The sequence below is a fragment of the Parasteatoda tepidariorum genome, chromosome 2, assembly GCF_982258835.1.
Source record: "Parasteatoda tepidariorum strain Cologne lab strain chromosome 2, Ptep-v5.0, whole genome shotgun sequence".
Lineage (NCBI taxonomy): Eukaryota > Metazoa > Arthropoda > Arachnida > Araneae > Theridiidae > Parasteatoda > Parasteatoda tepidariorum.
In genome coordinates this window covers 7,743,320-7,759,015 of record NC_141756.1, presented here as the reverse complement: position 1 = coordinate 7,759,015, position 15,696 = coordinate 7,743,320, and the positions used below count along the sequence as shown (strand labels likewise).

Below are 15,696 nucleotides of genomic sequence, written 5' to 3'. Positions count from 1 at the left end.
TCGAACGAATCTTGCACCAACTACAATGCTGATGTAAAATATCTTCAGTGGTAGACAGATCATGGGTTAGAGCCCCCTGGCCGTCAAGCTAACTGTGGGTGATTCTCGTGGGTTTCCTCTCCACGTAAAGCAAATGCAGGTTAGTTTCATCAAAAAATCCTCCACGAAGGAAATTTCACTCAAATACTTGAACCAAGGGTTCAAGTCCTTGTCTTCTGGATTCCTTTTAGTCAAGTTCCTTGCGTTCTGGTTCAAAATTACAAGGTTACGGAGTTGAACATAAGTAGTCGTAAACAGAAAAGAGTGGACCGACTGTTCAACGACGGTTATGAAATAAAAAAGTAATAAACTGATAACTAATAATTAGAACAAATTCAAGGTGAATGTCACTTCTTACCTGAAGAAGTTCCCAGAATTATAAGAAATCAAAACTAGTTCAAGTAGAGAAGAGTTCTTAACGTCTGTCAAAAGAAGATACTGGATGTAAAATAAATTAAAATTTTCACCATCCTAAAAACAAAAGGAACTAAATAAATCGAAATGCAAACCGTTTTGGCTAAGCCGGTTTCTGAATAATCGTAGGACGTAAACTTTCTTTGAATGTTTCGCTCCATCACTTTTAATTAAAAAAACCCTCACTTTTGGCGAATTTAACCGTCATTATGAGTATCGTTTTACTCGAAATCGGATTGATTTTCTTAAAATTCATATTTGCTCGAATGAATGCAACGTTTTTTTAAGGAACACAGAAAGTAGCATTACTTTGAGAAATTGTTAAAAATCTAAGAAATTGAAAGTAACATAATATTACTTCAAAGAATTTTTATAACTTTTAGATATTAGAATTACATTAGACAAATTATATTTGTAATGAAAATCTTGTTAATAATTAAGATCTTTTTAGTATCATACATTAGTTTTGAGTAAAAATGCTAATAATTATTTTTAGAAATCCTAAACCTAAAAAATAATTATCACAAACGTTACGCTTAATAATTGGGTTATTGACAATGTTTATTAGGACAAATATCTAATAAAAATTGGATATTGATGAAGCTACAATTAGGTTATGTTTTTTATATATTTTGAAAAAACTAAAGAAAAGTCCAGTAGCCAGTTATACTCTTTCAAAAATTTGATGCCTCTAACATTTTCTAATAAATAAAAATAAAATGCGTGTAAATGTTAGAAAGTGAATCTCGAAAGCTACATATGCATGAAAAAAAAAAAAGAAATTCAAAGGGATTTTTATACAATTTAACATTTTGGGCAAAAATACCAATGCGCACAGTTTTTTAAATTCTGTAGTTTTTGAGACACGGGAATATGAGATTTCTGTTATTCCATTGTACATGCAATTCAATTATGTATGCAAAAAACGAAATGTTTGAAACTTGGAAGTTTGAAAGGGAAAGTGAACGGTGAAATGCTTGAAAGTGAAACATATTAAACCAAATTCAATTTCTTTAGAAAGGAAAATTACTTTATTTCAATTATAATATACTTTTGTCTAACTTTACAGTTTTGTAATTACTTACATAATTATAAAACTGGCACATATAATTGTTCAATTGCTATTGTTCAATTGTCAGGAAGCATGGTTTTAAGAAATAAGCAGTTGATTTGATTTTGAGGTTCGATTTTTTTTATTCCAAGCAATATTCTACTCGGCAATGTGTAAATAATTATAAATAGGCATTTTCCGATTTACGTAGTTTTTGAAGTATTGAACACTTATATCGTTAATGATTTCGATTTCCTGACAAAAAAAATAAGAATACATGATCAAATACATGGGTACGTATGTAAAAAAAAATCAGATTTACTTACATTTTTCGTTACTCACAAGACGTTCATGAACAAAACAAAATTGTTACAAATATCACTGATGAATTAAAAAAAAAAACTAGTTTTTCTTCCAGAATTCTCAAGAATTCAGGTTCAAAACATTTCCATCAAATAGATTGACAACATCATTTGTATTCCTTTGGCGACATCAAGGCTAATTTTGTTGGCGTACATAATTAGAGAAAATAATTTTTGAAGAAGGTGATCAACTTGTCTCTACGTAATTACAAATAATGGGTATTGAATGGTTCGTTGAAGGCATCATCCATATCAAAGGGGAAACATTGAACCTTTTGAACATATTATACAAAGAACCCTACATATGAAACCGGTTAATATAATCAAATGGCATGCTAATAAGAGTATAGATGTACGATAAATATAAATTCCAGAATCCAAAATTTAGTTTCTTTCATTCACTTATATTATTTTCATTAAAAACAGCGACCGTTTTCGTCACTCGTCAAAATATTCACATAGCACTATTAGAGACTCTCTTAGAGATTTAAAACTAAAACTTATAGAAGGTTTTTAGTAATGAAAAGTGAAAAATAATCACTTTTTTCTGAAATTGGGTTATCAAATCGAAAATTGTAAAAGCGAGAAATGAAGAGAATAAAATAAAGGTATATTATAGCTCGAAGCCAACAATATAAAAAATAAAAATAAGAAGTATTTTCTATCAGAAATGAGGTGGTCTGTTCGAAAATTGTAAAAGCGAAAGATGAAGTAAAAGTATGTTCAAAAAGTATGTTCAAAAGTATATTCAGTCCTGAAAAATAAACAAAAATATTTTCTCTTTCAAATGAGGCGGTCGGATCGAAAATTGTAAAAGCGAAAAATGAAGAGAATAAAGTAAAGGTATATTATAGCTCGAAGCCAACAATATAAAAAATAAAAATAAGAAGTATTTTCTATCAGAAATGAGGTGGTCTGTTCGAAAATTGTAAAAGCGAAAGATGAAGTAAAAGTATGTTCAAAAAGTATGTTCAAAAGTATATTCAGTCCTGAAAAATAAACAAAAATATTTTCTCTTTCAAATGAGGCGGTCGGATCGAAAATTGTAAAAGCGAAAAATGAAGAGAATAAAATAAAGGTATATTATAGCTCGAAGCCAACAATATAAAAAATAAAAATAAGAAGTATTTTCTATCAGAAATGAGGTGGTCTGTTCGAAAATTGTAAAAGCGAAAGATGAAGTAAAAGTATGTTCAAAAAGTATGTTCAAAAGTATATTCAGTCCTGAAAAATAAACAAAAATATTTTCTCTTTCAAATGAGGCGGTCGGATCGAAAATTGTAAAAGCGAGAAATGAAGAGAATAAAATAAAGGTATATTATAGCTCGAAGCCAACAATATAAAAAATAAAAATAAGAAGTATTTTCTATCAGAAATGAGGTGGTCTGTTCGAAAATTGTAAAAGCGAAAGATGAAGTAAAAGTATGTTCAAAAAGTATGTTCAAAAGTATATTCAGTCCTGAAAAATAAACAAAAATATTTTCTCTTTCAAATGAGGCGGTCGGATCGAAAATTGTAAAAGCGAAAAATGAAGAGAATAAAATAAAGGTATATTATAGCTCGAAGCCAAAACTTATAATAGATTTCCAGACTTAAAAAATAAAAATTTACTTTTATCAAAAATAAGACAGTCAAACCAAAAATTGTAAAAGCAAAAGATGGAGACAATAGGATATTTTTTTTATGGTATTGTGTTTTTATTATCGTATGTTCGCATATATAAATATTATTTGATGATATTTGAAAAATTCTATTATAAAGTTTAATAGTTTAGTTTTATTTTTCAGTTTCCTAATTTCAACACAATTTATTATTATAATTTAACTAGTTAAAGACACTCTTACGACTGTAACGCATGAAGAAGATACGGTCAACTTCATTTCAAATGTCTAACTATACATAATAATATTTTGATGAAAAATCTTGATGTCACAGCAACCAATGAAAATTGTTGGAACGATATCTTTTGAAAATAGCTTTTGAAAATCATGTGACTTTTTTTATAACAGCCAATCATAAAAAGATAGTGCAGGAAACCGGGAGGCAATTATGATAAATCACTTTGATATTTGATAAACATAAAAGATGCAGATGTCTTAAACGTCATCAGAATAAAATTAAAAGTTCTTATAGTATAATACTTGTAAATTATTTATTGTTCTATTTATTTAAGCATGTTTAACCTGATCATCTAAACGCATGACCAGAAATGTTGACGCTCGTGGCTATTGGTTCTTCCCTATCATGAGCTGTTCGGAAGCACACGCAGGAAAAGTTCATGATAGGGTAGCGCCCCTAGCGGCGCATGACCACATTTCCGGGCATCTATGCAGTTTAATTCCTGATGATGAGCCTTAACTCCCCTAGAAATTTGTGGCGACATTTATGCGAACTAATGTTGTATGTAACGTTTTTAAACTTGCAGAATCCGAAAAAAAATATACTAAACATGGTCACTTAAAAATAGCTGTAGCTTGGAGAAAAAAACCTTTTGCAAATTTAAAATCAGCGACACGAAAGTAACCAATATCCCGTTAAAAAAAATCTTCTGTAACTGAAAACAAGAAGAAATTTTTTTCTTCCCAGTGTTATCAAATGCATAGATATAATTTTCTCTACTCTAGTTAACGACACTGAAACGTCCGTAACATGAAAAGAAAACACAGGATTCTTTATAGGTACAATATTATATGAGCAGATATTATTTCTAGACTGACATAACGACACTGATACAACGTATAACATAAAAAGAACGCATGGAACGTTTTATAGGTCAAAAATAGAGTGTAGGTTGGAAACCACCAATATACGATTTTTAATGATATATGACTTTATGTTTGATCCTTTTTTGGTTTACTTAAATAAATATTGAAAAAGCAGTTTATTTTTCTTTTAAGCGTTTACTTTTCATCGAATTCACATGAAATAAATAATCGGCTATATATCACGCAGGGTTAATAATTTGAAGCGGTTAACAGTGACAGAGCGTGACGGTTTCGCCGACCTTCACTCGTGAAGAGAAGTTCTGAAGGTCAAGACAATATTAATATGGATAATCTGAACAAATAAGCGAATTCTACTAAAATACGCAAATGTTGAGGACCGAGTAGAAAAAAAAAATGAATTAAATATTCCGAACAATGATGTTTACAAACAGATCTCTGCAAATTTTGTTCTAGAACGATTCAGATGGCGCTTAAAATAATCCCGCTTTCGTTATTTTATAGCGGAAATAATCTACGCTTGACATACGATTGAATTTACAGTTTGTACGTGAATTGTTTGCAAAAAAACGACGCAACCAAATTCTACAACTCTTAATTGCGAATACTAATAAATCTTGTATAAAATTTTTTTTTTAAAATAGCATTATTATTTGTAGTGAAAAATAAATGAGTAAATGATCATTCGGCATTAAAAATAATGATTGCACAGATTAATGGCGCAAGAGCCCAATGCGGCTATACTGCACAAAACTAAATTTAAAAAAAATTACGATTACACCAATTCAATTTTTCAAAAAAAAAAAAAAAAAAATCAAACGGCGTAAGAAACTAAGCTTGGGGCAAAAATAAAACATAGAATTATTGCAGTCCTCTTTTTCACCTTTCCTTTCTTGACTCATCTTGAATGTCCTTTTTGGTCAAGGGAGAAATTAGCAAAAAAACGGCTAAATATCCAGGTCATAATGCAATACAACATTCAGGCGAAATAACCACAGGTGCATGCAAGCTTGGATATTCTTCTTTGTATAATAACTCTCAGGGAGTGCAGTGCTGACGCAAAATATCCTCAGTGGTAGACTGATCATGGGTTAGAGTCCCCTTGCCGTCAGGATAACCGTGGGTAGTTTTCGTGGTTATCCTCTCCGTGTAAAGCAAATACGGGTTAGTTCCATCAAAAAATCCTCCACGAAGGCAAATTTTTCCCAGCACTTGATCCCCCGTTTTATGGATTGGGTTCAAAAATGCAAGGCTACGGAGTTGAACATTGGTAGCCGTAAACTCAAAAAAATTAGGCCAGTCTTTCAACAACGGTTATAATTCTCAAAAGGCAGCAGATGGCGATCCAGATGTTCCCTTTTTTTTTTTTTTTTTTTTTGTTGACGAAAACAGTTCTCTCCATTTTTTCTTCATATATCCAAAACTCGAATGCCAGTTAGCCCATCTTTCCTCTACCTAGTTTATGATTGGTCGAAGTAAAATTAAAACCAGTTTGTAACTAAAACTTAAATCTTAAAGTATAATTTTCGCTCCACTTTAAATTTGTATGAAATATCTACCGTCAAAAGAGGCAAAAGGTTTTGCAAGTATGCTTGTTTATAATCATGAAAAAATTGATCGTGAAAATATGATATATTTTTATGATGCAATCTATGCTAATAACAAAATGATGCAATGCACGCTAGAAATTTATAACCATTCTGGATTGAATTGGCGAAGAAAAAACTTGAAACTAATAAATTACGCCAAAAAATTTATTTATTATATTGAGTGCCCTTAAAACACACTTTCATGCCAATATAATTATGTCGTTTTATTTTGTTTCAAAACTCTTCCTCGTTCTGAGCTGACAATAATTTGATCATAAACGCACATTAAGTTCGTGATTGCCGTAATAAACTAAAAGAAGTTTCTTTGTTTCATAATAAGGGTTACATCTTAAGCAAAAGATTTTTTAATAAGCAGAGCAAAAGTTTTTAGTGTTATAATTTTCTAATTAAGTATTATGCAGACTATTTATTTCATTAAAAAAAAGATTTTTGTCGTGAGTTTGATATTAACTAAGCAACATTCATTAAGAAGTTTCGTTAAATAACAAGTTTGTTTCATTTCTATTTTATATTTATGCTTTATTTTGTTAAAGTTCATTTTAAGATAGCAACAAAATTAAGATTTTATTAATGTGAGTGTTAACCGTTAACATCTTTGCTGTCTTTCTAGGAACACATGCCGGATTTTTCGAACGGATCAGTTTAAACGACGGATTAGTCTATAGAGATTCCTTATTGTTTTTCGGCCATGGAACCCTAAATGATCGAGCTTCACTTGACGGAACCCCAGCATTATTAAAAAACAAAAGACCAAATATTTAATATGGATAATGAAATGCTTGATATTATAAATTTGGTTTTGATGTACGAATAGGTTGAAAGAAATAAAATAAATTTAATTATGGTTTTGTTAACATTGAGAAAAGTTATCAGAGAACGTAATTCTCTTTTCTTGAAATTAGTAATTGTAATTTAAATTGAAAAACTCGAAGAGCTATCTATCTATGCATCTATATCTATATATATGTCACGGCGAAAGACCGAAATCGGTGGTTGTTGACTTTCACCGGTGAATGTCGATAAACACCAAATACGTCGGTGAAAGATCGAATATTTCATTACGTTCTTGTACATTCGGACCCTCACCGGTGTATGTCGACAATCACAGATATGCTTTGGTGAATGTCCGAAAGATTTATTGTATTCGATCTGATATGAATTTATTCGTGGATATAATTCCTTTTCCCGATATTTTAACCCTACACTGATTTTTTTAAGGTTAAGTGCTACTGCCCGGTATACCCTACACTGATGCTTTTTTTAAGGTTAAGTGCCACTGCCCGGTATATCCTACACTGATGTTTTAAGATCAAGTGCCATTGCCCGGTATATATTTGCCCGATACTCCAAATACTGATGTTTCTTCTAATCTATCGTCAGTAAGTATTAAAATATAGAATAAATATAAATATATCAAATAAATCTAATAATATTAACGAATAAATTAATATAAAATTGGATATAACAAATATTTCGGACATTCACCAAAGCGACTATGTGATTGTTGACATTCACCGGTGAGAGTTAGAAATAAGAGTATTTAGCGAATATTTCGAACATACACCAAGCGACTACGTGAATGTTGACATTCACCGGTGAATGTCGACATTCTCCAGATTTCGGTGTTTCACCGTAACATATACATTTCATATGATAATCGATCAAAAAACAGGAAAATAATTAATGATGAATGTTAGTCATTTATTTTTCAGGATATTTTTCAAAATAAAATGTAATGGAACTGTGTCTTAACTATTTGAATGAGTACAGTAGCTCAAGATGTATTGCACAAAAATTAAAAGACATTTTGCATTAAGGATTGCGAAAGTGGAAAAAAAAGAGGAAACAAACCGTCGAGGGAATTTTAGGATGCTATTGTACTAGGAAGAAGATGGGGGGGGGGGGGAAGAAGCTTTCAACATCACTTTCGAAGCGCAGTAATTCAAAATTCTCATACTAAACAAAATTATTGCAAGATAAAATTGGTTTTCCAATTCGATATTTTCCTTTTCGGTGGCGCACCTCTTTAGACAGTCACGGGTTCCACAATCCCAATAAACCTTGTTTTTATTTTTATTTTTTTAGCTATAGTCAGGTACAGGATATCTTGAACACAAGATTTAGGCTCTTGTACCAATAACTCAGGCATTCAATCCAATACAACGTTATTAAATGATTAACTTCCCACTTTCATATAGTGACATAAATATATAAGAAGTCCTTTAAAGAGATTTACAAAAAAGTGAAATACCTAACGCGATCTGTTTTTACTTTTATTGCGGCGTCATGGTGCCCTGCTATCAAATAACACGGATCACTAAACAATCAATCATTTTGACACACATAGCGTGCTATATGAACTCAAACCAATGAATAAAACTCACTGAGTATAAAATTTTGATGAAAGATCTCCCACCACTTTTTTTTTTACAGCTTTTCGGCACAAAAGAAATAAAATCCAAATCTTTTCAAAAGGTTATCAAAATAGTAATAGAGGTTAAGTTTAACAGCTATTAGAGCCAATCTGGATGTAATGCAATGGATGGAATATCAACGTAGTAAAGAAAATGTTATGATATGTTGTCTGAATACCTTATAAAATTAATATGTAAGAGTAAACGACAGTTGGATTCTCAGAGTTTTATGTTGCAATTTAACTGATTTTTGTTTTTTCCTAATAAAATTGCAAGCACAAACCCCTATTAATTGAATAAAAAAAAAAAAAAACAAATTAGCGAATTATATGAATAATTTTTTTTTTTACTCTTTCGTCAATTTTTTTAAATGTTCTTTTTTTTCGACATAATAACGTCTTTAGATAAGTTTACGAAAATACACGAAATTTACTTATAATTATTTTTTAGTGTACCGCTATCCACCAATTTGCAATTTAAATAACAATTTTTTCTAGCAGACGGAAGTATCGCCCTACAAGTAATGAAACTACTGGAGTCGCTACTTTATTCGTAGTTTGTAGTGTAGTGTGCTACTTTTTTAAAACGTAGTGTAGTGCGTAGTGCGGTAGAAAAAAACGAAAAAAGAAAACTGTAGTTTGTAGCGATTCCTGGCAACTACTTTTAATGTTGGCTTAGAAAAGAAATACGGTTGTAAGACAACTAATTTTTCGAATTTAATGGGTACAAATGTTCGGCAATGGAAATGAAACTATGGCTGCAGCTGAGAAATAACAAGAATAACGCATTAAGAATACCGTATGACTTGTATTTAAACTCGCGATTACGAATAATAGGTAATTTATAACTTTGGTCATACTTTCACATGCGAATGTTTGTCCGTGTAACGTTGATGTTATTTCAAAGGAAGGGAACATATTTTAGATGTACTTAAAGGAAAAAGAGCATTAAACATTTATCAAAATTGCAAGTATTTGATAATTTCCAAGCATTTCTTAAATTAAATATTTGCTGCCGAGGAAGATAATAAAAGTTAATTGAACAAATTCGAGAAAAAAAATTATTTTGGAATAACAAACTGGCTCATGTAAACATGAATAAATATGTCTTAGATATTCCCTTGTGTTTAATGTAGGCTGATTTCTTATTTAAACCATTTTGAACATAGGTGTAAATAAATTCTCCAGAGAAGTTCGTCTTCTTAAAGTAGTGAAAAAACAGCAGTTGTAGTTAACTATATTTGTAACAAAGAAGTTGCCGTTGTAGTGAACAACAAACATAACGTAATTTTACCAACCACTGATTTTTTCCTTACGAATTTCACAAGTGCTGTGGTGAACTACAAAAATAATATTTTTCCAACCACTGATTTTTTTTCCTTACAAATTTCACAAGTGCTGAGGTGAACTACAAAAATAATATTTTTCCAACCACTGATTTTTTTTTCCTTACGAATTTCACAAGTGTTGTAGTGAACTACAAAAATGATATTTTTCCAACCACTAATTTTTTTCCTTACGAATTTCACAAGTGTTGTAGTGAACTACAAAAATGATATTTTTCCAACCACTAATTTTTTTCCTTACGAATTTCACAAGTGTTGTAGTGAACTACAAAAATGATACTTTTCCAACCACTAATTTTTTTCCTTACGAATTTCACAAGTGTTGTAGTGAACTACAAAAATGATATTTTTCCAACCACTAACTTTTTTCCTTACGAATTTCACAAGTGCTGTGGTGAAATACAAAAATAATATTTTTCCAACCACTGATTTTTTTTTCCTTACGAATTTCACAAGTGTTGTAGTGAACTACAAAAATGATATTTTTCCAACCACTAATTTTTTTCCTTACGAATTTCACAAGTGTTGTAATGAACTACAAAAATGATATTTTTCCAACCACTAATTTTTTCCATATGAATTTCACAAGTGTGATTCAATACTAGACATCGTACATTATGCAAATATTAATAACAAAAGCTGCTTTCAAGAAAAATCATATCGAAGGTGATAAAAGAAACAAAGCCAATTTTAATGTTGCTCTATATTATTGCTTCTCTATATCTTTGCAATCGAGAAATATGCTTTAATAAATTATGATTTTGCAGACTAACAACTGAAATAATGAAATGCATTCGAAATTCGCAGTATATTGAGCTCTAAATAAAACTACTCATAATATTTAGTTATGGATAGTTTTGTGTTGCTCGAATTAGAGCAGTTCTATAAAGTAAATGCAGAAATTTTTTATTTCTTGCATGGATTCTTGCCGATATTACGAATAATCTCAATTTAACGAATAACGTTTTCTGCACTAATGAAATCGTTAACTTGGGGTTCCATTAATTGGTATCCTTAAAAACTATACACTAAATTAAAAATTTTCCTTTTTTTTGCGTTTCTTAAAACCAACCTTTTTCATATTTAATCGAAGTAATTAATTTTTAAGCATTAGCCTTAATTTTTTTATGCATTAGATTTCACTTAATTAATTTTAATTTCATTTTTAAAGAATTTTTTTTATGTGAGATTGTAAAAGCGAGTTCGGAAAGGATTTTATTGCATCTAATACACTTCCGGCGATTCGTCTGTACTCTATTATTCAAATAGAATGTACTGATAAATAAAAATTTCATTGTGAAAAATCTACCATATAACTTTTCTTAAAAGAGCACATAAATTTTGCTTAATTAAAAGAACGTTTCGAAAGTCATTAAATACTGCTGCTATTTTAAGCATTTTTTTTTCATTTTTCCTCGATAAAGATATATTTAAAGCTAATTATATATAAGCTAATTAATATAAGCTATATTAATGAGCTAATAGCTCATTAATATAGTATTCTTGTGTGACGTTTTTTCCTCAATAAATATGAATATCAAGTAACTGCTAATAGCCCAATAATTTAGCTTCATGAGCGGCGTTTTTCATTTCTTCACAATAACTATGAATCTAAAGTAGTTGTTAATAGTCCATTAATATAGCTTCATAAGCGGCGTTTTTCACTTCTTCACAATAACTATGAATCTAAAGGAGTTGTTAATAGTCCATTAATATAGTTTCATGAGCGGCGTTTTTCACTTCTTCACAATAACTATGAATCTAAAGTAGTTGCTAATAGTCCATTAATATAGTTTCATGAGCGGCGTTTTTCACTTCTTCACAATAACTATGAATCTCAAGCAGTTGTTAATAGTCCATTAATATAGTTTCATGAGCGGCGTTTTTCACTTCTTCACAATAACTATGAATCTAAAGTAGTTGCTAATAGCCCATTAATGTAAGCTTTATGTGCGACGTAAGCAATCAAATCACACTTTCATTTCTCCAATCGCTTACATAAATATAGCTGCTATTTAAATTCTTCGTACAACTAAACAATTGACTTCTATCTTAAGTGGCCAGTAAGTTAAATTCAATTTTCTTAGGAGGGAAAAATGCTTTGTTTGAATTATTAGCTTTATCTATTGCAATTCCTTATGTAATTAACAAAAACTGGCCCTTTATTTCAGTGCTTAGTTACGCAGTTTTCACTGCAGCGCTCTATATCTTTCGGTAAATTATCAAAATTCTTTATTTTTGCAAAAAAAAGAAAGATCATTTTGTTACAAATATGCAATATTCCATTTTGATCTAATAAATTCTCTTGGAAACTTCATTTTATTGTTTTTTCGCTGGAAAGTTCATTTTAAATATATAGTATTAAAAAAAATGGCAAAACACTTGATTTTTTATTTTGTGGAAAAAAAAGTTTTTTTTTTTTTTTTTTTATTTTTTTTTATTTTAACAGAGCTATTTCATAGGCATGAAGTGATGATTATTTAAGTATGATCATCTTTCTGACCTTCGTTTTATTGTTGCTACGCTTAATGCTAATGACTCAAACGTTCTTCGTACGAAAGAAAACAAACAATAAAATGGCAGAATACGGATATTTTAATTAATTTTGTAAATAACTCAAAATTTTTCTTGGAATCTCAGGTGCCTCAAATACAGAGAACCATATATTCAATTATCACCAAGTGCTTAAATATTCCAAATGCTGACCTTCGTTTAATTGTTATCGCGCATGAAGCTAATGACTCAGCCAGTCGTTCAATGTAGATAAAGGAAATACGGATAAAAATATGTAATTAGGATAAGCTTCCTGCTCACGACACTGAATTCTATAGTTTTTCCTGGATTCAGGAACAAATTTGGCAAAATAAATTACACAAACATGGATATTCAGTACACGTGTTATTTTTATTCCAAATCAATGCTCGTTAATGCGCATAGCTTGCATCAAGTTGACCTTCGCTTAGCCCAGACAAAAAAAATTAAAAAAAAAGAAGATCGATTTAAGCTATCTAAATTTTTTTTATTCTGATAATAATAAAACATATCTTAAAACACATGTTAAATCATATGTCATATATTGCAGCCACAAACTAAACTTATTCTACAGTTAAAATGCATTTAAATCAAGATTACTAAATAATTGGCTTCATAGTTCCGATAACAAAATTTTAATTTTAATATTTTTTAATTCTTTTTCTAATTACAAGGTAACATATGTTTGTTAATCTTGTTGCGGTGCTTTTTTTTCAAAGTCAAGGAGCAATTTCTCTGCACTTTTAAGAAGTAATTGAAATAATTTTACACAAAATCGAACGCTTCTTTAATATCTTAACTCACTCGGATTATATTTTTCCAAAAAATCAAATAAAGCATCAAAATATATAATAGTGAAAAGATTAGCATATAAAATTGATAAAAATAGCTAAAGATTGCTAATATATAGCAATTTCTGTAATAAATAATGAAAAAAAAATATGTCTACTAATAAGACATAATTTTACAAAATTTAGAGAGTGAAAAAATTGAGAAGAGAATAAATTGAGAAAGCTGCCAAAAATATAATATTCTCGTATATAATATCCAATTGATAATAACATCTCGTATATAATATCCAATTGATAATAACAGCTCGTTGCTTTAAAAGCCTTCAGCAATGCTATAATTGATATAAAAATTAGTTGAAAATAAATATCTGTATCAAAGCTGTCTTTCTACAGTTATAAACTAGTAACTGAATTTATAATTTCTTAATCGATTTAAATATATTTAATTACTTAACATGTATAATAATAGATGATGATAAAATGTCTCAAATCGGGCACAGTAAAAACATCTAATAAATATGTAACAAAAGTACAAGTAAATAAAAATATATAAAAACTCATCGACTCTAAAAGCAAGCAGATATAGATTTATAATGTTAAAAAAAAAGGTTACAGTCTGCAAATCGAAAAAAAATGGGAGCAATACTTTAGTCAGAAGGACGGTCATAAGTTCGATCCCTGAAATGGCACATAAGCGTTTTTAGTTATCATAATTGTGCGAGTCAAACATTTTGCACTCTGTTATGCAATTAATTCACCCAAGCATAATTTTATGCAAAAATTATTTTTGATAATTAAAATTTCCTTTTATCTATCAAGAAATTTTACGAAATAATAGAATAAAAAAAAATTTAGATCTCAATAATATCATTGCAACATGGAACTATAATATCGTCCAAATTTTCAGTAACTTAATACGGTGTTAAATAGAACTATATTTTCGTTTACCATAAACCATTTTATCACATATAATCAAGTTAAACAAGAACGGTAATACGGTAACCATTTCCGATATTATGGTTGAACATGCTCTAAAATTTTTAACAATTTACTAATTTTAGGGAGTTTTGAAAAAATCCCCCAAATCTAACACTTAAATATTATATTTTACATAGATCTAGAATTTAAAGATGAAACTGATTTTTCAGAAAAATGGCATCTTGAAAAATTAATCACAAAATTTTCCAATGAAATTGACAGAAATTATTCTTTCTAATTTAATGATAACTTTAAATTTCGAACAAATTTACCTGGATGTTCACAATTTTCTTAAATGATGCGACTTTAAGAATGAAATATACACACAGCTCGAATTCAATATACCCAATGACTGTTTCCCGACTGAAAATAAATTGGAATGTTTACCTGAAATCCAAGGAATGTTATCATCAAAGTCGAAGGGAGTCAACTGACTTAAAATATCGCTTGCTTTATAATGCCTAGTGACAAGACCAGGACATATGAGATGGGGCGGTGGGAGGCGGTTCACACATGCATAATCGAGCCAATCAAACGGGGGGTGGGGGAGGCAGGATAATTTGACTGTAATACGTCACAACAAAAAGGAAACTGACTTTGGATGGTGATGAGTACTTTAAACATTTTTTGATCCTTAATGTCTGGCTGGTCATCTTCTTGTTCTCACTTTCAACAATCAATTTTTGCATTTTTCATCACTTCTTTCTCGGACATAAAAGGGAATGTTTTTCGGAAAGTGCGAAATTTCAGTACTCGAGAGATAATGTCACAGTTACATAATTTGATTATTTTCAATTGGAGTGGTCTTATTGAATCTTGTTTTACACGTGCTCGACAAGTGGTTCCAATTGTAAAATTATGTTAAATATCCGCTAAGGAAATAATTTAGCATAAAAGAGCATACAAGCACCTCTGAAGTACTTTCGAATGTTTTTCTTTTCTTTTTTTCTTTCAGAATGAAAGATGTTTAAGTATTTCATTTGGTGTGACAACAGAAATTAATTAGTTTTCTATTCCAATGACGAAAAATACATTAAAACGAATAAAACACTATCGACTAAGACAAATATATACATATGTAAACATAGGAATTTACGTATATGATCACGTTTAATATTTCGTAAACTTATATTTTATAACCCTTGTTGAACAGCGGACCCAATTTTGGGTTTACGACTATTAATGCTCATCTCCATAGCCTTGTAATTTTGAACTCAACCCAGCAGACAAGGGAACTCCTAGATCAAGAATTGGGAAAAATTTGTCTTCTTAGAGGACTTTTTGATGGAACTAACCCACATTTGTGTTACATGGCTCAGGAAATCACGAAAAAATCTCACAGTTAGCCTGACGACAAGGGGACTATAATCCGTGATCCGTCTACCATTGAGGATATATATTATGTCAGCACTGTGGTGGGTGTGAGCCGGGTGCCGA

At 30.0% G+C, this 15,696-nt stretch overlaps 1 protein-coding gene across 7 annotated transcripts in view; it reads right to left on the bottom strand.

Annotated features, from left to right (window-relative positions):
- Positions 1-15,696, bottom strand: part of LOC107453330 (G protein-activated inward rectifier potassium channel 3) — a 92,637-nt gene that overhangs the window by 24,110 nt on the left and 52,831 nt on the right. Inside the window, exon 1 of one of the 7 annotated variants that reach the window (XM_087156839.1) lies at positions 14,647-14,807. The exons of 3 other annotated variants lie outside the window; for them this stretch is intronic. The gene's annotated coding sequence lies outside the window, so the exon portion shown is untranslated. Of the gene's footprint in view, positions 1-397; positions 506-14,531; positions 14,808-15,696 lie in introns of those variants that run through there. 3 more of the 7 variants (XM_021147830.4, XM_021147831.4, XM_043051386.3) reach the window with 3 other exon arrangements.